Raw genomic sequence first — 27,360 nt, forward strand, 5'->3', positions numbered from 1 at the left:
CCTGACATCTAGTTTTTGAGTGAAAAAATTGCTCTCAAATTGTCATTTCCTTCAGGTTATCTTCCATTTCCCTCTGACAGCTTTTAAGATTTTTTCTGTTTCTTTTGGAGGAAGCTTGGTTTGGATTTGTTTCCATTTATCTCACTCAGATCATATAGTATATTCTGTCAAACTGAAGACTCCTGTCTTGCTTCGAGTCTAGGAAGTTTGTAACCATACAATGTCTTTCTCATTATCTCAGTTTTATGCTTCTGGAAGTCCGAGGCTGAACCTTCCTATTCTATCCTCTACCTCTCTTCATCACTTCTTTATATCTCCTTATTTTTATATGCTATATTTTGATTGATTTTTTTTTTTCAGAATTGCTCCCAAATCACTAACCCTCTCGTTGGCTGGGGCTATCTGCTATTTAACGTTGTTTGTTGAGTTTTCATTTCACTTGCTATAGGTGCTTTATAACTAAGCTTTCTCCCCATACTACTCTGTTTATTTTTTTATTATAGTTTTTATTCTTTATCTCTTTAAGCCTTTTAAATGTGCCTATTATGTTTCAGAGTATCCTATAATCCCCAGTTTTGGGGGTACAAATTCTCCTGGTGGCTGCAGCTGCTGTCTCTCCCTTGTGGAGTTTTGTTTTCTAATTTTTTTTTTTTTAATTCCACGGTTCTCTGTGTTTTGGAACAATCCTTTCAGTGCTGTTCCACTCTTGTTTCTTCCGGGGCCTGTGAGGTTTATAAGTTCCAGTGCAACACTGATGTTAATTTCTCAGTGTGGGATTCCTGCACCCCAGGAGTGGTGTAAATTCAGGACTCACACCTGCTCGGTGCTGACTTAGGTTTCCAGTTCCTTGCAGATTTCTTTATCCAACCTACCCTGGGCCTGCCCAGGGGCTTCATCTCCTGTCTCTGATCTGGACTCCATCTCAACCCTCAAATCAGCCTGGTTGGGAAAGTTCTGTGAGCCTCTATGGCTGTAACTTCCACTTGCAGATCTGGTCTTTTGTTCTTTCTTTATTTCTGGTACCAGGAATTTTTACTTTCCTTCTTTCAGGTTTGGCTGCTTGCTATTAAAAATAGATATACTTTCCAACATTTCTGCAGTGCAGCAAGAGATAGATTCATCCATCATCATCTCCTTTCATCATGTTTAGAGGGAGTCTCTGCTTTGATTTCCTGCTGTGTAGTTCATATCTTGTTCAGGCATCCTATTTATTTTCCAGTCCCTCTTCAGAACTGTGACCCTGGTATAAAACCAGCTAATACCAACAGGCCCTCATGTCTCCTTCTATCCTTCCTTCTCCAGGTTGAATCCTCCAGTCCCAAGCACCACTATACAAAAGTCTTCCAAAACTGACCAACCACTGTCCACCTGGTTAGATTTCTTGGTTAGAGCAGTCCTACCATATTTGACCTGCTTCCAAAGTCAAGCCAGATGTTGTGACAGTGTTGGAATGCTAAAGAGATGACCCTCACTGAATGTCTACCTCTATATAAAGGTCACTTCCGCCTACCTATTCCCCAGCTATGAGCTACACACTGTGGAGCAAATCGCTGCTAGCTGATGGACTAGACCTCAACAATCCACCCTTCTATACTCACTGAAATGTCCTCAAGAATATAGTAAAATTATACTAAACAAATATCTAACTACCTAGAGCCCCAATTCAACCTTTCTGATCCCAAACCATTGCTAAAACTCTATTTTGAAGACAAGGGAAAAGAAGCACATCTTGAGAAAGTTTTTATCGAGGATTTGTTCAAATAATCAATTATCTGGTTATGTGCTAATGTCATACACATTCATCCCAATCTCTGAGTGTACAATGGTTATTGACATTCAGACAAATCAATCTCAGACACTAGAAATTCTCATTGGCCAAAGAAAGATTAATGGACTTTCTGTATGTGCTGTGACAGTAAAGACTATGAATACATTTTTAAAGATTTTTAGTAAGAATTGAAAATGAAACATTTATTAAGTTAAAAAGAAAAAATAAACAAAATAGATATTAACCAAATATTGCCATTACTTAAGGCATTTCTGTACAATATCTCTATTAAGGTATAGTATTAGTAAAATTTTTCTGTTTCCTGAAATTATTTTCCATAGATGTTTAAAACTAGATTATAAACTTAATTCACCTTGTGAAAATCTGCAATAAATATTGCCTTTTGACATAGTAAAAAAAAATCAATAATGCAATTTTGAAGTTGACTTTTTATTGTGACCTGCATCAGGATGGGTACTGCTGAAAAGTCTTTGAAAGCCAGGCATAGAAGCACACGCCTGTACTCACAGCTACTCAGGAGAATGAGACAGGAGGATTTCTCGAGTCTAGCAGTTCAAATCTAGCCTGGGCAACATAGTGAGATTCTGTCTCTACATGTATATAATATATACATATCCTTTTATATTTTTTACAGCTGGTTTGTGTAATATTAAATATCTTTATATGGAGTTTAAGTGACTGGAGATATGATTTGATACATAGCATGACTAAGCCATGAAGGGAGAACTATGTTATACATAGAGGTCTATATGCCTCTTAAAGGTACAGAAAGAATATTCTTCTGATACAGGTAATTAATGAGGCAGCTGTTATAATATGCCTCACTTCATTAAAATTCAGCTGCCTAGCTATTCTAATTCCCTATCTCTTTAGATTGAAAAACATCTAATGTAATTATTTCTTATTTTATGATAGACTAAGTACAACATAAAAATATTTGTAAATCAGTGACATTAATGGAACAGAAAGAATGCTGCAAAAAGTATCCAGATAGGCTTTGCTTTTAACTAAGACATTTCTAATACTAAAATAGAATTGGATTTTCTTAGGAAGCTCTAGAGGTTGATTTGGTCTTTCCTTCAAGGGCTGTCTAATATGGTAGCTTCCATTAATTATAGTGCCTGTTTGTGATTTAATTTCCAAGAGTTTAAGTTGCTTGCAGCAATGGTACTGTCCCTCAGACTTTTCCGGCCCCTGGTTGCCAAGACTTCATGATTTTGCCCTTAAACTGGACAGGTAGCTCGCTCCTTTTTTCTATTCTAATGAATATTCCCACAATATAAAAAGACATTTCTTTAGCTAGACTTTGCTTTTCACAATGTGGCTTTCTGTTAAACCGAATTCCTTTTTAAGAGACTTTATTTTTCTTCACTAAATGCAATTAATATTTAAATCTATGTTACTAAGTATTTTTAAACCATTTCACTAATATTTCCTCATGTTAATTTTTTGCTGTTTTCTGAACTTCCAAATCAAGTGCACATTAATTTTAGAGTGGTGATTAAAAGGTGGATTTTCCAAAAAGATAACTCCATGAAGGTTTTCTTGTCATCTGTGAGTGGACAGTCTGTGAAAATAATCAAGGCACTTGATAGTGTGACATAGGTCAGGCTTTGGAGCCAAATAGACCTGGCTTCAAATCTAAACTTATTAACTCTACAAGTTACTTAACTCTCTGAGCCTCATCTTTCTCATTTATCAAATGAGGACAATAATTATTAGCTCTTGCAAGTAAAGGAGGCAAGATAAGAAAAGCAGAACTGTCATTAGCTCATTTTTCTATTCTAAGGATGTTCATATTTTTTGTTTCTGACAAGAAATAATAATTAACATATTATATATGATCAGTCTATCAACTAAAAGAGTAGCATGCTTCTCATTTATTCTCTTGAATTACTTCCTAGCAACAGGAGTTGTCGGGAGCAGATGGAGACAGTTTGTAACGTCAACCAAGAATAATGCAAAATGTTACCAGTCTTACCTTAAATTAGTTTGTGTCAGTTAACAAAGTGCTGAGCAATTGCTCAAGTCTATGTTGTGCCCCACCCAAAGGGGTGTCTGTACCTCAAAGACTGAGTTGGAAATAAAAACCTAAAGCCTCCAAAGAAGAAGTGAGAAAGAAGACCTCTGTCTGCACTGACTCTGACTGGCATCTCTCTGATAGCAATCTAAGTCGCTGCGATTTTTCCAGAAGATAAGGAAGTTCTTTTTCTTTAAAATGTTCATGTTGCCTAATGTAAGGAATTGCTGACCTTTATCAGTTTTTAATCCTTGGATCCTGGGCTTCTAATTACCTGGAAGTCTAGAGAGATCCAGGAAGCATATATAAAAGGCTGGTTTTCCAAAAGAGATTGTGCTTCAATTTCCCAGTGTCCCAGTCTTTACTGTTGCCATGACCAGGTGCATGGGCTCAGCTAGTGCATTTGCATACTCCTCACTTCTAATCCCTGCCTGCCTGCTGCACACCTCCTAGACCCTGACTGCTGCTCTCAGAGTAGAGCACCTGTCAGGTTCTCACCCAAGTTTCTATGATGTCTTAATACTGATCATTCCCCTTAGCTGCACTCAGTCTTGCCTTAACTAACTCAACCCAGGCTTCTATCCCTACCTTTCCGATCTATTGTCATTCCCAACTCCAATGTGATAACTCCCCCTCAAACCGCACCACCCAAAAAACAGAAATAAAATGCTGGCCAGGCACGGTGGCTCATGCCTGTAATCCCAGCACTTTGTGGGGCCAAGGCAGGAGGACCACTTGAAGTGGGGAGTTCAAGACCAGCCTGGGCAACATAATGAGACCCTGTCTCTACAAAAAAAAATTTAAAAAATTAGCTGGGCATGGTGGTGTACACGTGTAGTCCCAGCTACTTAGGAGGATGAGGTGGGAGGATAAATTGAGTGCAAGAGTTCAAGGTTATAGTGAGCAATGATCCTGTCACTGCACTCCAGCCTGTGTGACAGAGTGAAACCCTGTCTCTAAAATATAAATAAATATATATATGTTTATATATATAATAATTTATATATACAAATACATATGTATAGCAAGCAGCCCAGAGCTGTCTGCCTTCTCAGAATTTCTACTACAAATTTTAGATATTTCTGCAGTACCTTTTAAATACGCATCATCAACCGATGTTGTTAGACAAATAAGTTATATAAATTGCCCAAAGAACTCCAGCTCTAAAGCCTCCCAATTTCTATAAGACAATCCTTGATAGGATCTTATGCCTCACTGTTTCCCAAAGATGGTGTGTGGTGACTGATGGGTAGGCAATGAGGATTCTTTTCATGGCCTAAGACAAATATCTTTCCCACTCTTTTACAGGAGAATGAAGTGCGTGTTCATAAATTTTCATTTGTATATGTAACTAAGAACCAGTTTGTAAATCCTACTCTCTTAGCCAGGTTCTCCAGAAAGCAGAGACAGAGGCAAAAGCTTATGTGCTACTACCTTACTACAGCATGCAATCCAGCAAAGCAGGACACCTATGGCAAGAAAATTAGTGAAGCCATCTTCAATTCCTGAGTCTATTGCTGCTTCCGTAATCAATATTCACCACTTTGTCTTCCTCCTTCAATGCATTCTAGATTCCCTCATACTTGGCCAGCACTTTGGCTGATCTGGTTTTCCTGTGTAGTGAGTGACCCAGGCCTTTATCTCTTACGATTCTAAGTTCTTACATTGTCTGGATCTTGTGATCCATGGTTGCCACAATTGCCCATTTACCATGATCACTGGACACAACACCAAGAAATGTCCCATTAAATCCCATGTTTCCCAACATACTCCTCCCTGCCCCTATCTCTTAGTAGCACTCTGAGATCCTCATGGTAATCGGGGTTGATCAGCCTCATCAATAAAGACACTCCTTTCTTTGCCCAAAGTAACAAAGTGGCAGTTGCAGTTTCAAGTTCAGCTAAACCTTTACTGTGTTGTCTGATAAAAGGAATTTCCCTGGGAACCAGGGCTTCTGATCTATCAGAGCCTAACAGTATGGGTTTGGAAAGCATAAATTCCACAAGTGTCTGGCTGGAAGCAATAATGAGAGGAAGTCAATCCTACTTGCACTCGTTGGTCCCTGCCTCTACGTATTCTAGTTGTTAAGGGCCCGCACCATATACCAACCATTGGTTTGGCACATATGTCACAAGTTGGAGGGCAGTGTTATAATCCTTAGCATGTTGTCTATGGTTAGCCCCTTAGCTAAGCTTTTAATAGGCTATTCTGCCATTCTGTTAGGCCAACTGCTTTTAGGTGATGGGGTACATGGTAATACTAGTGAATCTCCTTGCCACATACCCATTATTGCAACTCCTTTGCCGTAAGATGGTGGGGTAATGTAGTGTGATTCTGTATTTGTTGCCACAGGTTTGCTCTAACAAAGTACCACAAATTAGGTGACTTAAAACAACAGAAATTTATTGTCTCACAGCTCTGGAGTCTAAAAGTCTGAAATGAAACTCTTGGTAGGACCATGGATCCCTCTGAAACCTGAATTGGTTTCCTTCCTTGCCTTTTCCTAGCTTCTGGTGTTTGTGGGCTATATTTGGCATTCCTTGGCTTATAGCTGCACCACTCTAATCTCTGTCTTTATCATCACACGGTTTTCTCCTTGTGCGTCTCTGTCTCTCTGTCCCTTCTCCTCTTCTTATAAGGACACCAGTCATATTGGATTAGGGGCCTGCCCTACTCCTGTATGACTTTAATTACATCTGCAATGACTCAATTTCCAATTGAGGTAACAGTCCAAGGTGCCAGGAGTTAGGATTTCAACACTTGTTTTGGAAGGACACAATTCAACCTATGACCAATACCATGCCACTAACTCAGGCACCCTTAAAATAAGAGCCTGGGATTTATTTTCAGTATATTCTGTCTTGCAGTTACAAAAAATGACAGTATTGTAAAGCTACAGCGAGGACCTCTATCTTCACAACATGTCTTTAGTTGGCTATGCTGAGGCCAGGAGTGTTTTTGAGAGGCTCCCAATGCTCTTAACAAAAGCTAACCTACTGCACAATTCTTGCCATGATTATTGCTCCCACAATGGTTAAGCCACAGTCTTCTTATATCCCAGTAGTTCGCCTTCAACCTGTACCTCATCCCAATTAACCACAGGTGAGTATCAGTCACTATGATGCCACAGCATGCCAAGGGTTATCCCCATCCCTCTCACCACCAGAAATGAGGTCCCTATTGCTTTCAGATAGCAATAATTCACCTCCAAAATCTCATCCTGAGGCTCTGTTTTCTAGGCCACTTATGTCACCATGAGTGTATCTTATAAGTAGAATGTCCATGAGTATAACCATGTATCCTAGCCTAGATTCTCCAGAAAGCATAAACTTGGTTAAAACCTGGTCTGCTATTCCTTTATTAGAGAGTAAATCTCAGGGAAATCATAGCGAAAAGGAAGATAAAGAAGCAGGGAAGATGGGAAAGCCAATATGAGGGCATGTTTCCAATCCGGCTACCATTTGGCATCAGGTACAACTGATTACTCAATCTCATAAGACCATCTTCCAAGAATCTATATGAATGATTGTAACTCAAGACAGTAATGCAAGTCTTTTGGGGTGGGAGGCATGGAATATTTTCTTTACTGATTTCCATCTCCCACTAGTCAAAGACTCACCCAAGAGGGTGCTAGCTCCTCCTCATTTCTAGGTTGTACATATATGGGCATCAAACAGATCTCATAGTGTCTCCTTCCTCACCATCAACAAGGATGTCAAAGGGTAGAAAGTAAGTACTGCGTGGTGCAGGCATAAGGAGCGGTGCTGTCGAGTTTAGCTCTCTTAAAATCAATTGAAGCCTTCACCAATATGGTCACTGTAGTGGTGGCTGGAGTGAAACAAGTGACCAAAGACTCTTAGAAGCAAGCAACATTGAAAGGATCAAAATGGCACAGAAGTTGTGGGTGCTTCTAGCAAATAAGTGAGTGATAGCTAATTTTTAAAATGTTTAATTCTTAATCAAAAGGTAGCATCTTCACTGAGTTATTCTTTCCTTGGAAAGTGGAAATGAGAAAAGTAAATGATACAGTGTGCCTTTTGTCTAAGGAGTTGGGAGGTCAAAAACACTGTTATACTCTTGCCTTAAATGACCTCTATGCTGCTTATTTACTTATTAACTTAGTTTTATCTTGACTTTTTAAAAAAAATTTTTTTAAATGAATTGTAACAAAAGGCACATCAATATGATAGACATATAAAATGACTCAAGCAAGTGCAGGAAAATAGAAATATGCTAATTGTATGTTTAACATAATTGCAATGAGAGAACTGTAAATTTGGCTTCCAGTTATACAGTTCAGAAATCATGATAAGTAATATAGCTCTTATTATCAGAAAGGAGGAAGCATGCTTTAGGAGAAGTGAAGTTTTTTCTAGCACTGAAATCTAAAATAGCTTTCTGATATGGAGGCTTATAGAGAATAAATTGTGTGATGTAATGGAAAATGTCTGCAACAACATTTTTACAACAAATGCACAAGTTGATTTCATTTAACAACGAGGTGGGGAAATTTATTAATTCAACAGCTGATGCTAGAATTCCTTCTAGGGAGAAAACAACTTTTGCTGGTAATAACACTTAGGGTACAAGTGGAACCCTCTAGGTCTGGTATGAAAGCTTGTGAGGAACAGGAAAACAGTTCTGCCTAACAGAGGAAAAGGAATCTGGAGGGCCACAGGGCAATTTGGAAGAGTGAGTGAAGAGGTTGGATGAGAAGGGAGATGAGGGGAGCAGAAGCCACTGAGAAGGCAGAAGGCTCTGTGGAGTGATCCCTCATCCCCTACCACCACCCTCTCCGTCTTCAATAAAGTTTTTGGTAAACTTGGAATTGTTCTGGGTATTTCAATGTGGGTATTGAAAGCAAAGAAGTGTCAATCAGATGGCAGCAAAGTGAGATGGTGACAGACGTGAGGAATGCAGAAACAAAGAAGAGAAAGGCAGGTAATTGTCAGCCATCTGCGATTCGTGAGAACTGGAGAGAAAAAAGCACTACTGATTAAGGGCAGTTCCACAGGCTTTCATTACCAGATGAACAATGGTTGAGTCTGACATATCTTATAAGGGCCAAGAAACATGACAACACCAGCATGACACACCATCCCTCCTCTGAAGGTGGATGAGATACTCGTTGTGAAAGAGGCAGACAATTATCACCTAGCATCATTTGCCCCTTCTTGTTTAGTGATAGAACCTTCCCATTTTTAGCTAGGCACATGGGGTCCCAACTAGAGACATTTCCTAATAAAGGCATTTCCTAATAGGTGATTATAGCCTGTTAATAAGTGGCCAATGAGATGTAGGCAAAAAAAATGTAGACAAGTTCTGGATCACGTTCTTATGGGAAGCTACTTGATCATTGCTTATTTCTCTATTCCCAAACTCTAGAATGAGGACATGGTGCTGTGAGCCAGCTTTGATCATGTGGATAAGGACGTAATCAAGTCTAGGCAATGGCCTAGCAATGACACAGAAGGAATCTGGGTTTCCTGGTGAACTACAGCTGCCTAGCTACTGACTCATCCACTCACCTCAACTCACCCTGACCACCTCCCAACTCAGACTTTTACATGAGAGAAAAATGAACTCTCTATTATGTTTAAGCCACTGTTATGTGGTCTCTATTAAAGCAGCCAGATCCATATCATTTACTCAGAATATATGTTCATTTACTGACACAACTCTACCCCTTGGGTGCAGCTGTTAAAACCATGTAGTATAAAATATTTCCAAAACTTAGTCAAAATCATACTTCATGGGTTATAACAATGGTCCATCACTGATACACTGCAAGCACTTCATTGGTAAACTACTCTATTTTTATTTATTTTTGGTATAACCATGTGTACTACTGTCTGTTAGATGAAATCTTGAGCTAAGTGGACCACGTTGCCCATTATAGAGCAGGACTCAATATGCTGCAGGTAAGAGGTAAGAAACATGTTGTAACATCCTGCTGGCACAAAGAGCCCACACTTACTGGACATGACAAAACGTTGCCTCATGAATATAGAAGAGAGGGCAGTCAGAGAAGTACCAGTTCTATTCTTACAGAAGCATAGTGAACGGAGGAGAATCTGCAGATGCTCTTACAGCTACTATAATATATATTTAATCTCTGGTCATGATTATAATTATTGCTTTTTTAGAACAGTAATTCAGTTAAAAACTTAATTTGACTTTATGCAACAGAAACCAAATTCCTGTAGTTTAACCACATACAGGATTATCATGTTTCAAGAAATCTAGAATAGACAGTGTAAGACTGCTATGATGATTCCACAAGACTATCAAGAACCCAGCCTTCTACCTTTCCTCATATCGATTCTTGACATGTTGCTTTCTTCCTTGTGATCACTTGTTAATCACAAGACTGCTGCACCATAGATACCATATTAGAAATCCAGACAAGACGACAGAGGAAGAATGAAGAACAACAACACACCTGAGTTTGTCCTCTTAAAGTGTTTCCCCAGAATCAGTACCTAATGATTTCTGTTTACAAGATGAATTGCCCAAAACTGTGTCCTATGGCAATCATTAGATGCAAAGGAATGCAAAGACGTGAGAATTTTTTCCTATGCACATTGCTGACATAAATAACTTCAAAGCTCTCCCAGTAAGAAAGAAGGAGAGAGTGAATACTGGATAGGCAACCATCAGTGTCTGACATATACTGTCAAAAAAAAAAAAAAATTGCTACTAAACTGGATGTGATGAGTCCAAAAAGGTGAGAACCACAGGAATAGAAGATTTCAAATATTTCTAAAACAATCATCAAACCATTCTATTATTTCTTTTGGGGAGGGTGTTCTATCACTTAATCATAGGAAGAGTGACTGCTACTGCTCATTTTTCTAACTACTTTTCTTTCTGTTATTATGTCTTCAATATTAGTTGGAAAATGTGTAATACTGAAGTGGATTAAAGATAGACACAAATTTTTGACATTGTTCTCATCAAGAGGTGAGTTTTATGTCCTCTTTTCTTGGATCTAGATGAGGTCTGCCACTGCTTGACCAACAGAACATGGCAGAAATGGTGTCGTGCCAGTTTTCAGGCCCAGGTCTTAAAAGACTGGCAGCTTTCAGTTTTTGTCTTTTCAAATATATATTCTTGGAAATTAGCTGCCATGTTGGGAAGAAGCTCCAGCGCATTGTGGGGAATAAACAAAAGCCACTAGTTTATATCCCAGCTCAGAGCTAGCACCAACTTGCAGCCATTGTAGTGAGCCATTTTAGAAGTAGATCCTCCAGCCTCGTTGAGCTGAACTAGCTGATGTCTTTTGGAGCAGAAATGAGCTGTCCCCCTCTTAAAACTGCCCAAATTTCAGATTTGTGAGGAAATAAATAATTATTATGGTTTCAAGCCATTAAGTTTTGAGAGGGTTTGATACACAGCAATAGATAACCAAAGTAATTACTTTCAGTAGAAGAAATTAATAATGCCTTAATGCTATGTAAATAGGTTCATTTCTAGTGGTCACAAATTGTGAAGAATTTAAGTATCATCATGAACATGCAACTTTTCTTTATTTGGTGCAACAAGTCAGCAATGTATTTATTATTCATGTTTGACTTTGTAGTTTATCTAGCTGCATGCATAGAACCACTGATGCAAATCCTTGACCAAAAAATTGAAAAAGGTATATTCTCCACTTACATAAAACCAAAAAATATTTAATAAGCAAATGAAAACTATACCTGAAGAGCATCTGTTACAGTAGTATCACCTTCCTGAGCTCTGAATAAATTCTGAACACATAAGGAATTTAGAATAGAGGTCACCTTTAAAAACAAAAACAAAAATGTACCGTTAGCTCTGTTGGGTCTTATCATTTAAAGAAATCAGTTACTGCCACTAAGACATTCAGCTGACAAGGACAGGAATGAGTTAGAGTAGGGCAGAGTACAATGGTAGGTCAGGATGCTTTATCTGTCTAATATATTTGAATTTCATAATTTTAATCAAAATATTTTTCTGCATTTTTAATGTTTTTATAAAGTTTTAGGGCTTTCAGAGGACAAAGTCATTTCAAACTAGAGCTCTCTAGCCTGTTTGAAATGCAACTAAAGAAATTTTTCTTTATCCATTTCTGCCTGAGGAGTTACACCCCTAAATCAAAACTTTTTAATGTACCCAGCACATAAATAAAATTTATGGTTGCTTTTCAATTAGACTTGGTCCATGAGTGAGCAATTTGATATTAAATCTGAAAACTGAATTGCTTCTTTTTTTCCTGTTGATAGGCATAAGTTAGGATAGAGTCAGTGGTATATAACCAAGATTCAAAATAATAGTGTCTTAAACACTTTCACAGGTAGGCAATACAGGGCTGCTATGGCAGCTCTGTTCTGTGAGTTGTTCGGGAACTCAGCTCCTTTTATCTCGTTGCTCTTCCATCCTCAGGTTGTTTTTCCTACCAGTATATTTAATGTGGCTTGTCACCACATCTACCTTCAAAGCAGTAGGATGAAAGAAGGGTACAGCCTCTCTTTAAGGATGCCACCTAGAAGTTTCACAAACCAATTCTGCTTGAATCCTATTGATCAGAACTTAGTTACCACAGACCACACTCAGCTGTAAGGAAGGCGGACAACGTAGACTATTTCAGAACGGCCATGTGCCCAGCAAAAAATTAGACATTCTATTGCTATAAGACAGAAATGGACATTAGATGCTAGAGAACAACTAGAGTGTCCACTGCAAGGTGAACTCACTTGGGAGCACCAGTGAATCTTCCAACTAATATTTTACTTTTACGAGACCCTTGATTTGAACGTTCTGCCTGAATAAGCACTGGAAAAATCCTTTACGTAAACCTCTCTGATCAAAATTTCCTAAAGACTTCTGCACTATGAAGAGATAACACCTTTAAGTCATCTTTAGGTACTAGCCATAAAACACTGTAATAAATTAAAGAAACCAGAAGTCGTTGATACAGAAATGGCTAATAGATAGGGCAATTTTATCTTTTGCAAGCAACAATTTCTAGAGTGCTCTATATGTTTGCTTTTTTCTCAACTTTAACTCATGTAACATCTTTCTGCAGAAAATCTCAAGAAGCTTTTATAAACGTTAATTAACTGAACTTCACAACACTCTCAAGAACTGAGTATTAATACATCCATTTACATGGCAGGAAGCCAGATGAACATTACGGTGGAGCAATATGGAGCTTCCTTGGTTTCAGCTGTATAAAAACATCAAACAGGCAGTACCAGAAATTCAACGTTAATCTGAAAATTGAGTATTTAGCTGCTTTTAGACTGCTAAATTATTATTATCTTATGTTCAATACAAGGAAAGCCATTTTACTAAAACAAAAAGAAAGGCTTATTTTGAAATGCTACTTCAACTTACAAATGACTGATGTGTCATCTAGCTATAAATCTGAAGATAATAATAAAATTGGAAAGATTTTCATCAGATAGACTTTTAACACCAAGCTTGATGCAGTTTGTTTCAAGATTAAATTTGAAAAAAGCAGCTGCTAAAAAAAAGTTATTCAATCCACGTGTCAGGAAAGGAAAGCGCATATCAGATTTCTTCGAAGGAAATAATGAAATTATATATGAATGTATATTGTGTGTATTTTCTGAACCTAACTTGGAGTTATTGTGATGAATAAATAATAAAGATGATGGTAAGATACACAACTGATGTCAATGAACTATTCAAAGAGCTAACTTTTTTATATGCTATGAAACATATCGACAATATCTAAAATCCCAAGGTTTTTTACATTGCTGTTATTAATTGGAGAAATTCATTATATGCACTTCATATGTTCAAAGGAATTTTCCAAATAAACCAGGAGATATAACCTTGGCCTCTTATAGAGGCACATATACTCAGTTTAGCTGCTAAATGAGAGTTTTAACATTACATTTATTCTGGTAATCTGATCTTTGTCTAAAAAAGACTGAGGTCTAAGCCTTGGTTTAATGGAAGCTAAAAAATAGAAATAACGGCAAGAGTGTTATTTTCGTAGGAATGGACAAGTGTCCAGTGTAAGGTTTACTGATGACAACCAGCATAAGGAGTAATGAAATATGAACCAACGACTTTTAGCTCAGACTTTCATCCGTAATCTTTCCAAAAATCTTCTTAAATAGACTTTTTATACCCCTTTAATAAGGGCAATTAATATAGGACAACATTCTAAAAACTGTTTTAAAACTTCTGGTTTTTTTAAATCACAGGAAACTTAAAATAAATTTTTGGAAAATTTCTCCTAGGACATTTATCCTGGCAAGGCTCATAAAGAGAAAAACTGTGCCTTCCTTCCACCTGGCTCACCCTTTCTTGTGGACTGACATGCTCAAAACATTAGAGAGGATTGTAAGCCAGCTAACTAATCAAAGCCATTTCAAAGCTAATAGCCTAACCTTCTGGGTTATGTTGTTTGGTTGTAGAGGGTCCAGGGGCAGGACTTTTCCAAAGGAATATCAAATTTAACTTTAATGACTTACACAAAGAAAATAATTCTGGTCATCAAAATGTGATAAATGTGGCAAGTCTCTTTGCTAATAATACAGATGAAATAGAAAGGATGATAGTCATCTATGATAATGTGGAAAATAGCTTCATCCAGTAATGCAAGTATTTTAAAGAAGAATGCATATATGCATTTTCCTATATACATTAGAAAGGTTTTGTTTGTTTTTTAATAAGACTACGGACCTTTGTCTGCAGATTTATTATATGAAATTCATTTTAACAACAGCTACTAAGAATCCTCCTATAGTAGGAGGTATGAAAATGAGCAAGATGTGGTTCCTGCCCTCAAGAAGCTTGCAATGTAAAAAAAAGAAGGGGGGTGGTATATTTCCAAATATAAATAAGCATAGCTAAGAAAGAACAAATAACATGTTATGAGTTTTAAAGGAGAAGAAGATTGAGTTTCTCAGGAGAATGAGGAAAAGTTACATGAGTAAGGAAATATTTGGTATGGATCTTGATGTATGGGTATGATTTTGACAACTAAAGTCTGGTTACGTGGGAGTTGGAGGTAGTGGTGGAAGAATTCCAAGTAACAGAAAGAAAAGGCAGAGGACACATAAAAGTCTAAAACACACTGAGTAGCATAGGTAGAAAGCAGAGTGCCAAGTAATAGAAGATAAGAATGGAAAGATAATAGGTTAAGGTAAATGCTATTCTTTGTTTCAGCTTGCAACATATCCATCAAAGGTGTTGGACACAAACTCCTGAGAGTGGATTTTATTTTATTTCTTCTTTTAACTTTTATTTTAGGTTCAGGGGTACATGTTCAGGTTTGTTATGTAGGTAAACTTGTGCCATGGAGTTTGGTGTACAGATTATTTCATCACCCAGGTAATAAGCCTAGTACTCAATAGGTATTTCTTCTGATCCTGTCCCTCCTCCTACCCTCCACCCTCAGGTAGGCCCCAATGTCTGTTCTCCTCTTTCTGTCCATGTGTTCTTGCTATTTAGCTCCCACTTAGAAGTGAGAACATGCAGTATTTGGTTTTCTGTTCCTGTGTTAGTTTGTTAAAGATAATGGTCTCCAGCTCCATCCATGTTGCTGCAAAGGACATGATCTCATTCTTTTTTATGGCTGCATAGTATTCCATGGTGTTATATATATCATATTTTCTTTATACAGTCTACCATTTATGGGCATGTAGGTTGATTGCATATCTTCACAATTGTGAATAGTGCTGCAATGAACATATGCGTGCATATGTCTTTATGGTAAAATAATTTATTGTCCTTTGGGTTTATACCCAATAATGGGATTTCCAGGTCGAATGATAATTCTGTTTTAAGTTCTTTGAGGAGTCACCACACTGCTTTCCACAATGGCTGAACTAACTTACACTTCTGCCAGCAGTGTATAAGTGTTGTCTTTTCTCTGCAACCTTGCCAGCATCTGTTATTTTTTTATTCTTTAATAATAGCCATTCTGACTGGTCTGAGATGGTATCTCATTGTGGTTTTGATTTCCATTTCTCTAATAATTAATGGTTCTGAAAGTTTTTCACATGCTTGTTGGCTGCATGTATGTCTTCTTTTGAAGAGTGTCTGTTCTTGTCCTTTACCCACTTTTTAATGGAGTTTTTGGGTTTTGGTTTTTTTTTTGCTTGTAAATTTGTTTAATTCCTTATAGATTCTGGATATTAGATCTCTGTCAAAAGTATAGTTTGCAAATATTTTCTCTCATTTGATAGGTTGTCTATTTACGCTGTTGATAGTTTCTTTTGCTGTGCAGAAGCTTTTTAGTTTAATTAGATACCATTTGTCATTTTTTGTTTTTGTAGTAATTGCTTTTGGCATCTTCATAATGAAATCTTTGCCAGTTCCTATGTCCAGAATGGTATTTCCCAGGTTATCTTCCTGGGTTTTTATAGTTTTAGGTTTTACATTTAAGTCTAATCCATCTTGAGTTAATTTTTGTATAAGGTTTAAGGAAGGGATTCCGTTTCAATCTTCTGCATATGGCTAGCCAGTTATCCCAGCATCATTTATTGAATAGGGACTCCTTTTCCCCATTACTTGTTTTTGTCATCTTTGTTGAAGATCAGATGATTGTAGGTGTGTGGCATTATTTCTGGTCTCTCTATTCTGTTCTCTTGGTCTATGTGTCTGTTTTTGTACAAGTACCATGCTGTTTTGATTATTATAGTCCTGTAGCATAGTTGAAGTTGAATGATTCTTAAGAAGTTGTTCCATAAACTCTTTATTGCTAAGAGTGCTCATTCAACTTTTGGTAAGCTATGCCATATAATTGTATGTTAAAAGCTCCAAAAGTTTTATTAACTATGCACTTGAGATGACCACAGGTATATTAAAACCTTACTTATTTTTGTCAAATGGGAACCACATCGCCTGGGTAAAGCCTGTGATCTTTTTCTCTATGAGTATAATAAACATGGAAGAACTTTAGGATCTATAGATGAACCTTAGAGGTATGAGTCTCTTCTAACCAACCCTTCTAGAGACGTTGAATGAGCACCAGTATTTACTGATTTAAGTTTGACTTCCTCTGATCCAAGTCTTCTAATGGAAGTACTAATTAGTATTAAGATAACCCAATGCAAGATCAGGTTTTAAAGCCAAATATGATATGAAATATTACATGTACCCAATTATTCATTTTACATGCAGGAAATAAAAGCCCACAGGTTAAGTAACTTGCCAGAAGTTACCTAGCAAGTTAACTAGCAAATTTTCAGAGCTAGAGATAAAATAGGTAATTTTCAGATCAAGAAATAAAAATTATTGAATTTACCATGATGTTTTTTTCTACTTCTATTATCAAAGATCATTTACTAAATTAAGACCTCCTGACTTATTTAGAATAATTATGACAAATATATATTATGACAAATATATTTGAAACTGGTTCCCTCACTTATTTTCTTTGTCCATGCTGGCCTCTTTTGTGATCCTCAGAGATGCCAGACATGGTCCTGTCTCAAGGCCTTTGCACTTGTTGTTCCCTCTGCCTGGAATGACCATATGACTTTAAGTATAAACATTCCTCTAGAAAGATTATGCTGCCCTTCAAAAACCAAGCCCTTGCTACATGTTTTAGAGTACTGCGAAAATTAGGGATCCTTCTTAGGTCAGGCTTGTTTAGCTTCTTTTCATTATGAGAAAGTAATTGCAGAATCCCAAAGGGCAATCACGGGCTGATGTGAAGTCTTTTCTGCCTGGGCAGTCCAGGAGCCCTAGCAGGCATGGCTGACTTGGTCTCAGGGTGGCAAAAGGGATAGTCCCTCTCCTAGAGCCAAAGGCCCTGGGAATGATCAACAAACCCTCCAAGGGGAGAGGTATACTCAAGTCCTGGGTGACATCCAGGCACAATTCTCCTCCCTCAGACCCGTGAGATAGGTTTACTGGCATCCTCCAATCACACGCTTTACCTCATCTGCGACACGTTTAATGGACGTATCCAATCCCAATTTTCTTGCCTCATTTGAGAAACTAAATTGTGAATATCTTCAAATTGTCTAGTAGAAAACAGCTAGCAGGCATGTTATCTGGACAAAGAGACTTGTCACAAGAATTTTGCACATTTTGCATGACTTTGCTTTTGTGTAAGATGTATAACATACCCTTTGGGAGGAGACACCAATCTAAGTGTGACTTCCTTAAGAATAGCAGACACTGTCACAGTTTGTTAATCCTATTTGTCTCCCAGGAGAAGGAGAAGATTATTAATTACCCAGCGAAGGTCAGGGGGTCATCAGGCCCATAAAGGGGGTTTACCTCAGAAAACTAACCAGTGGGAGGCTGAGCAAATCTACAAGCCATGCACATGAAGGCTCTGCTCCCCGAGCACGGCCTCCAGTTCCTGATACGCCTGCAGAGTGTGTGCAGAGGACACAGTCCAATTTCTAGACTTGCTTATGAATTTTGAAAACTTTGTATATACATAGATATCAAGGTTTACAGGCAAACTGATTGAAAGGGTGTAATTTCTGGTGCCCTGCCTAACCATGCAAATGCGGAGCTGGGTCAGCTTGCATCTGCAGCGCGGCAGTCCCTTCCGAATACACAACAAAAGATTGCATCTGCAATCTTTCATGCCTGGCTCTCTAGCCTAGATAGTTCTAGAACACTGGAATATATTAAAACATTCATACACACACACAACTTCTTTCAACAGCATAAGAACCTAATGTTGAATTTTCTTGAGGTTTTTTTTTTTTTTTAGCTCTCCTGATAATTTCTCGTGTGTGGACATATTAAGATCATTATTCTGCACTAGTGATCACTATCCAAAAGTCAGGGAAAAAATCAGACTCTCAAAATCAAAACAATTTCAAGTAATGAAGGTTTTGGGTATAAAATATGTGTTTAAGGGATTTTGTTTAAAAATACACTTTGGCTGTCACTTTAAAAAGATTTGATCAGGGAAGAAAAACCACTATGCATGATGTGGAAGTAGAAATTTATTATAGGAATTGGAACTTGCACAATTGTGGGAAGAGCAGGGAAGGTAAAATTCTGAAAAGTAGAGTTAAAACAGTAGAGAAAAGCCACAGACGACTCAGAACTTGCAGTGATTCCTGGGAGCCAGGACATCCTGCTGCCGGAGTGGGACCTCAAAGCCTACGGAAGGTTGTTGGTTCTTCGGGTCTACGGCCTCTGTGAGTTCTCGGCAAAGCATCTGGTAGAAGGCCTGGTAGAAGACCTGGGACTAGATCAGCATCAGGAAGTAGTGGGGTGCAAGGACAAATAGGAACCTGCTAACACCTCTGTGTCTGTCTCTATCACTGACAGGTGCCGATAACCTTCGGAACATGGCAGCTGCTTCCCTTCTGCCTCCCAGAACTCACAACTTCCCTTTGGACCAACTCCAATCTGAAATTATGTAGAAATGGAGAGTCTGAAAAACATAGTCCCAACATAACCAAGTAAACAATAGAACAATCTGGCACATTGATTGGTATTTTGACATAACCACCAGATCACCAACAGTTCATTGTAGGCAGGTGCAAGTAAATATCTCACCTCAAATGCAACAAGTCCAAAATGAATGCATCATAGTGTCCCAGGCTTCCATTAAACAAAAACAAATAAATAAAACAAACAAAAAGCAATCTTTTATCCCTCAGCTTTATTAATGCGTAACTAACAAATAAAAATGGTATATATATTTATGGTGTACATCGTGACATTTCTATCCATGTATACAAAAAGCAATCTTTCTGAATACTGCTCAGTTACCACTACCTCTAAGTGATCCTGTGTATTCCACACCCTAAGTGTCCATCTGACCTTCCTCACTGCCCTGTGTCCCAGCAGTCTCTGCCTTCTATCAAGCTTTCCTCTTTGCTTTCCCGCATTAATGAAGTGCTCCTCTCTCTTGCCACCCTGCCTCCAATCTCACCCTGCTCCAAACCTTCCATTAAACTACATGAATCTTTCTAAGATGTAAAATTCTGCTTATTTTACTTAAATTATTTTAGTGACTCCTTATCACCTATCATATACATCTTTCTTGGTGTGATATGCAAGACCCCTCATATATATTCTGACCCCCACCTACATTTTTAGCCTCCTCTCCTGTCCTAATCCCAAACGCACTGTGCCCCAACTATTTTAAACTATTTGTAAAACCCTGAATATAGGATTATGTCAACACAGGAGTCTGTGTGCCTTCATCCCCTTGCAAATACAATTGCCTGACAAACTCCTTCTCATCCCATAGGATGTGACTCAAACGCGACCTCCTTTGTGGTGTCTTCCTTGTCTCCTCACCTTCTCCCAATCCCCAAAGTCAGTCCATAACATTCTCCTAATAGTGGATAGCATGTGCCACGCTGTACCAGGTCTGCCGATTTACATGTCTGTCTTCTGTGCTAGCTGTAAGCTCCTCAGTGTTAAGGACCACATCTCATTCATCCTTGTAGTCCCAGACACTAACACTTCCCAGGTGCATGGTAGGGGCTCAATAAACATTTGGTTAAGAAATTAATTGATGAATTACAAGATCTGACATGTTTAAATATTTTATTCCATATTTATAGCTGCTTCCATACAAATTATGATTCCCATAAAACATAGGTTTACATTTACCAAAAAAAAAAATTAATTTGGGGGTAATCCAATACATGTACATGGCCAAATATTGAAATTCAGTTTAAATCTTGAAATGGCCCTAAATCATATGATCTCATTGATCAGATTAATAAGATTATTTCTAAATCTCAATTTCACCGGTGATGTTTAAACATATTTTTGACCTGCCATCGGAATACAGAACAACAAAGGAAACATCTGGTTGTTCTTAACTTTGGGGAGACAAATCCATTTGTTAACAGTAGCAATAGGAGAGCTGACAGAACCTGATAACAGCTCCAACACGGGGAGCTCAGCCCACAACAGATGGACCAGACACTTCAGGGAAAGCTTTAAAAAGATGTCTTTCCTAATTCAGGTTATACACTCCTTGAAAGTTCCTTCAACATAAGCATGAAAGTTTACAGATGATTTTATCAGATCTGACAGCTTTTTTCTAGAGGTTAGTTTGCATTTGCCTCTCGGGGATAGTTTGGTTGAATTTCACTGGATTGTGTAAGTAAAGGCAGGAATGTTTCTAATAAGTCAACAAACTGAAAGCCCTAAGCAGTTTGCATCACTGCCAACTTTCTGAGTGCGACCCTTGGCTGATCAGTTTGTCTGTGTTCTTTTTTTTTTTTTTTTTTTTTAATAATTCTTCATCAGCTAGCCAAGGTTAATCCAGAGTTATTGCCATTTCTTCTACATGTTTTGGACATAGATTAATAGTAATTATGTTCAGGCTCTAATGATGTTTAAAAAAAAGAAAGAAGAAGGAAAGAAAGAAAGAAAAGAAAGAAAGAAAGAAAGAAAGAAAGAAAGAAAGAAAGAAAGAAAGAAAGAAAGAAAAGAAAGAAAGCAAGCAAGCTAGCTCACACCCTGGCCAGTGCAAAATCGTTGGAAAGCATTTTAATACAACTATCTTAATCATATTTCTAAATATGTTAGTCATGTATAATAGTTACAGTGATTCTAATCAAACTCTCCAAACATTCTATCCCTTTTCAATGCCGTAAGACCTATATATTCCCTCTTAAACTGTTAAATTTTGTAGCCATTTTTAAATTGTCTAATTTACTAATTTGGACTCACCAGATAAAAGATCCCTAAGTTGATTATTAAATCATTCCTATTGGAATAGAATAAAGAATTTAATCATATTTGGACAAGGCAGTAGTTAATAAGAACCACACACTGAAGTACTTTGTAATATAATGTCCCCTCACATACACTACAATTAGTAAATTGTTTGGTATATTGGCTTTAAATGGACTGGCTTCAGTAAAATTTTGGTTGATACTTAATATTTTTTAATTATTTTCATCAGACTTTGTAACTGTTTTCATAGCTGGAGAAACTGATCCACAGGGGTTAAATACCAAAGTACACATCAAGTTAGCCATAAAACCTAGAATTGCAGTAATTACACAAACTCACACACTCACAGACACATTTTTAAAACTCCATCCTTAATGAAATGCTGATCAATGAAAAAAAAAGCACTTTATTTTTCTTGGCGCATTATTTTCCAAGATAGGTTATTTTAGTGCCAAAGTTTAAATTAACGGATGGACTGGATAAGTTAATTTGGAAATGATGCTATAGTATGCTGTATAAAAATGAAAATTTTCTTTCCCAAAATTTACCAGAAGGTAAAAGAGAAAGAAAAGAAAAATAAATGAACATGACTTTGGGGATAGAGGCATTGATAGGTCAAAGAGTTATGGAAGCAGCCTTCCAGGACTTTATGGAAGTCTTGGCCTTAATTTCTCATCTTCTAAGATGACAGAGATTCTCCAAAATATCCTCTCTTAGGACGTCTCACTGCCTGTCATCTGGTTTTTCCTTTATTTCTCACATTCCCTAGGTTCCCAAAGGAGAGATCAGAAATTGTGAAAACGGAGGCACTAGAGAAGGAACATTCCAGTCCCTCTTCACATCCCACAGGTCTGAGTCCTAAGCACCTACAGCCCACCACTTAGACCAACTTGACTGCCCAGGACCCTGGCTCCGACCTGTGCGGTGTTCTACAGATGGACAGCATGGCACCTTTGGCCTGCACTGTAACATCAGTCCCCAACGATCAAGCCAGCAGAGAAGTGGCCATGCCTTAGGTTGTGGCTGACTTTCAGACAGAGAAGGAAAATGAAAGAATGCCTTAAGTTCTACTTCTCAAAAAAAAAATAACTTTTGGGTACTAGGCTTAATACCTGGGTAATGAAATAATCTGTACAACAAACCCCCATGACACGAGTTTACCTATATAACAAACCTGCAGATGTTACCCTAAGCCTAAAACAAAAGCTTAAAACAAAAAATAGGTCTTCTGCTCCCAGTTAAATGACTGTGTCATTCACTACAGAACCAGACACAATTTAAAATAATTATAACGGAGTCCGCACACAGTGGCTCACACCCGTAATCCCTGCACTTTGGGAGGTTGAGGCGGGTGGATCACTTCAGATCAGGAGTTCAAGGCCACCCTGGCCAACATGGTGAAACCCCATCTCTACTAAAAATACAAAAATTAGCATGGTGGCGGGAGCCCGTAATCCCAGCTACTCAGGAGTCTGAGGCAGGAGAATCACCTGAACCTGGGAGGCAGAGGTTGCAGTGAGCTGAGATCACACCATCGCACTCCAGTCTGGGCCACAAAGCAAAACTCCATCTCAGTTAAAATAAATAAATAAATAATTATAATGGAAGTGCAGTCATTCTGGAAAGACACAGACTTAAGACAGCTGTGTGACTTTGGATAGGTTACATGATCTCTCTGAGCCTCATTTCCCTCAATGTAAACTGAGAAGGGTGATACCTATTCTGGAGTTTTTTTAATGAGAATGTAAGCAGAGCTCCAGACTCATGATGAATACATGGTACACATTTAATAAATGACAGCTAAATACATTATACCTTTGCCTGATTTTAGGAGAGAGGTCATAAGCTAGATGTGAAAATGAACCAAATTGCTAACAAAATTGCAGCACCCTGTTGGAGATGGTAATTTATTTTTAATTTTTCTGCCTACAATTTCCTAGGTCTTCTAATTAACATTGTGATACTTTAGCTTGTAGCTTAGCAGTCTTGTTCTTGTCCTCAGTATTAAGTACACTCAGTCATATTTTTAGATAACTTAACATTGTATATTTATTTTTAGAGAGCCCAGCCACACATAAATGACCAATACAAATCAACATAAAAGCAGTTCATATCCAAAGTGCCCAGTTTTAACTCTCTGTAGCTGGCAGTTCCATTTTTAAGGTGAAGTTTCCTAAAGTGTATAATCTATAAAACTAATTTTATAGAAAATTGACACTGAAGATATTAAGAAAAATCAAAGCATTCTGTGGTCAATTAAATTGGGGAGATGGCAGGGTAAGCAAAGTTAAGAAGGGTTTTTTTGGTTTTTGGTTTGGTTTTGCTGTTTTGTTTTATCATGTGAATTTTCAAAACCTTCAACATTCGAATGTACATGACATAGCTCTAAAAAGGTAATAGGAGTCCTACATTTCCAAATTTTATTTGTGCTCAGAAATGATATTGGGTGCTATTACCTGAATTCTTCTACTGTCTTTTTGTAGAGACATTTGCCATAGGCACAATAATAGGGGTGATGGGGCAGGAGGAAGGGAAAAACAGAGTGAGAGAAGGAGTTCCAGAGTAACTACTCTTTAAGGCAGGGATCACAGATCCTAATGCCTACAGGAGAAAGTCACATCAAGATCAGAGGTGGGCCAGACACAACCCAAGAGAAGATGGTAGGTCAATGGCAAACAGCAGATCATACGGTCTTTCTACCTCAATTCACACTTTTAAAAACATTCTGTGCACCTGTATATGTCTGCGGGCCCTATTCACCACACATTGCAAGCATGAAGCCCCTATTCTTAGGAGACTGATTTCATTTTTATTTCAAAAACAGCACCAACTTCAAGAGTGCCTTCAAAGATCCAAATTTTAATGTGTTAAAGGGAGGGAAAAAAAGATAGAGCATATTAGAGCAGGAGGTGGCTGTTCCTCTGTCTCTTTGTTACAGCTACCACTAGGCCCATCTCAAAGTTAAGAGATGGGATCCTGTTTATAGTTCAACATTATGTTATCCACAAGTGGATGGATAAGAACTGCTCATGCCTTTGGATCATTTATATTTTACCAGACACTGTTCCATGTGCTCTACTTGTAGCTCCTCATTTTATCCTCACAATAACCCTATCATGATCCCCATTTCACAGATGAGATACAAGAGAGTCTAATCCACTGGCCTGTAGTTACACAGCTAGCAAGAGACATAGCTGGGATTGAAATCCAGGTTGTCTGGTTCTGAAACTCTTTAACTGTTATGCTCAACTCAGTCTTGGAGATGTTGTTCCCAATTTGAGGGGTCTATCAGTTTTAATGGCTTTCAGCTGCAGGTGATAGACGTCCCAGCTACCAGTGTCTAGAACAAGTTTTGTTTTTGTTTTTTTTTTTCCACAAAACAAGAAATCTGGAAGCACGTATCTACTGGCAGTAGGGCTGTAGCTCAGCAATGTCAGCACTAACATCTGCACGCTGGTCACAAGATGGTTAGTTCTTCACTGGGCATCATATATGAAATCAAGAAGCAAGAAAGGAAAAGGGGTGGCGCCAGCCTTAAACCCTTTCCCGCAAGGCCCCATCAGACTTCAGCTTATACCTCATTACCAGAATGATATCACATGGCCATGTCTAGCTGCAAAGGAGTCTGGGAAAGCAAGTATTTCTCTTTTCCAGCCCCAAGAGTGGATGCAGGAACAGGAAAATCTTGTTGGGAACAGCTGCTGGCTTAGCCAGCCAACAGTGTGGACCACAAGAGATTTGGTTTGGTTAAGAAAATACCAACAGAACTTCATCATACAGTGTGTCACCCATGACATGAACCCAAGGGAAGTTAAATAGCAACAATTAAAAGTTTGCTGCAAAACCAAAATTGAATTATAGAACTCTTATTACCTTTTAAAATATGTTTCCATTCATTTCCAAAAATCTGAAATTATCTGTAAACCTTTTCCCAATCAAATCTGTCCAGGTAGTGTGTAAAAATTACTTGACCTTCACACACCCAGATTCTTTTTAGTTATGCTATTGTTAGTTACGTTATTTCATAAAATGTTATCTCCTTATTTACAGTTGATAAGTGAAATGACGATTTTCAATACAGTTTCAAAACTGGATTGAAATTTTGATAGTTATTAGAAACTAGGAAGCTTCAGTGCTGAAAATACATAACAGGTTGTTTGTGTTTATCATCTATTTTATTTTCCAGTTTGCATTGGCTTTTCTGGGTCTTTCTACAACTTTAATTGTAAATTTTTTCTTTTATATTTTTATCATGGCACTCAAACTCAGAAAACCTGTTAAGGCAACTACATAATGTGATCTAAAAATCCAGTTAACATATTGCTATGGAAACCAGGAAATAGAAACAGCACTCTAATCATTCCTTTAGACAACCATGGCTCTGTGTGTGTGTGTGTGTGTGTGTGTGTGTGTGTAAAACTTTTTAAATTCATTAATTTATTCACCTTTTATTGAAAGCTGTTACTGAACCCAAAATCTGTAATTGATCTGTCCATAAATAGGCTCAGTGCCTTATAACCAGTAAATTAGTGTTTTTTTAATGAGCTATAGTCATTGATAAATTATGCCATGCAGTAACAGGAAATCTCCAGTCAGGCCGTGTTGTTTATTTAGCCTGCTGAGGCCTCTTGGTATGGTGTGAAGGACACCTGACTGGGCTGAGAGCTAAGTTCTAACCTTGCCCCTCTTACTAACCAGCTGTGTGACTCTCCTGGGAACTCTTAGGGACTCAGTTTCTTTACCTGCAAAATGGTTCAATGCAAGACTTTAGTAACGTAATGGGAACTTTTCTTTTCCATAAAACTGGGGAATCACGAGGTAATCTCTTTTGAGGATTGAAATCACTCTTATGTAACCTCTGGTAATGCCTGGCACTTGGGAAATGATAACTATTCTTACTATATTTTTCTATGTTTCATTCTGTAATAAATAAGACCTGAACCCGCATAGTAACTGTTATTTTAACCCATGACTTTCAATAACGAAGATATCTATGTCTCATTATCTATTGCCATGATTGAACAAGCCCGTATGAGATGCTTGAACAAGTCGGTATGAGAGCCGGAACCAACTCAAGTTCTAACCGGCAATGCCCGTTCCTTAGATCCTATCACCTTTGAGTGTTCATTTACTCTTGTAGGTGTCAATTTTTATAGCGAAATATAAAGTTATCCCAACACAATTACTCCTAATAGAGTTCACCAAGGCCCCAAAAGCTCTTTTTTTTAAATCATCATAAGATTTCAACATTCAAGAATTAAACTTTTGTTCTGTTTTGCTTATTCATCGCTATTTGCCCAGTTATTTAATCAGCCTGCTTCCGGCTATGAAAAAAAAAAAGAAAAAGAAAAAGAAATGGAAGTCTCCTCAGGGTTAAACTCCTCTGTTGTTCTTCCTTGCAGAAATCTGAGTTATTATAGTAGAGGATAATCGTTGCATAATGAAATCATTGGGACAATTCGTCCATCTACTTCTACCTCCGCCTCTAACAATGAATTCCTTGTTCTTCGGCGCCCAAATCTGTCTATACCCGGGTGGGCGCGGGGCGGTTGGCGGAGACGTGGGAGAGGCCGAGAGCAGAGCTCGCGCCCTTCCCGGGGTCAGCGCGCGGGGTGCCAGGAGGGTGCGCGCCCTGCCTCTGAGCCCGGGGTGACACTCGCCTCCCAAGCGCCAGGAGGGGGAGACTCGGTCCCGCTTATCTCCGGCTGTGCTAACTTCAGGCTGCCTGAGCTGGGGGAGGAGAGCGCGCAGCCAGGGCGAGAAAACTTCTCCACCTAGAAAGTTTCACCTTGTCGTGGGCGGGGCAGAGGCGGGAGGAAACGCGACCCCCGCGGGGCCAGGCGCGGCGCGGACTGCAGGAAGGGCGGGGGCCGATTTCCCTCTGGGTGGTGCCAGTTCCCACCTCAGCGGTCCTCCGAAC

The 27,360-nt window shown here is 38.3% G+C and overlaps 1 long non-coding RNA gene across 1 annotated transcript in view; it reads right to left on the reverse strand.

The window, feature by feature from the left end:
* The window catches only part of LOC129484918 (uncharacterized), a 125,369-nt gene that overhangs the window by 82,177 nt on the left and 15,832 nt on the right, over positions 1–27,360 (reverse strand). Inside the window, exon 2 of the long non-coding RNA XR_008658563.1 lies at positions 18,840–19,142. This is a non-coding gene — a long non-coding RNA (uncharacterized lncRNA). The remainder of the gene's footprint in view (positions 1–18,839; positions 19,143–27,360) is intronic.

This window comes from Symphalangus syndactylus, chromosome 6 (genome assembly GCF_028878055.3).
Source record: "Symphalangus syndactylus isolate Jambi chromosome 6, NHGRI_mSymSyn1-v2.1_pri, whole genome shotgun sequence".
Classification (NCBI taxonomy): domain Eukaryota; kingdom Metazoa; phylum Chordata; class Mammalia; order Primates; family Hylobatidae; genus Symphalangus; species Symphalangus syndactylus.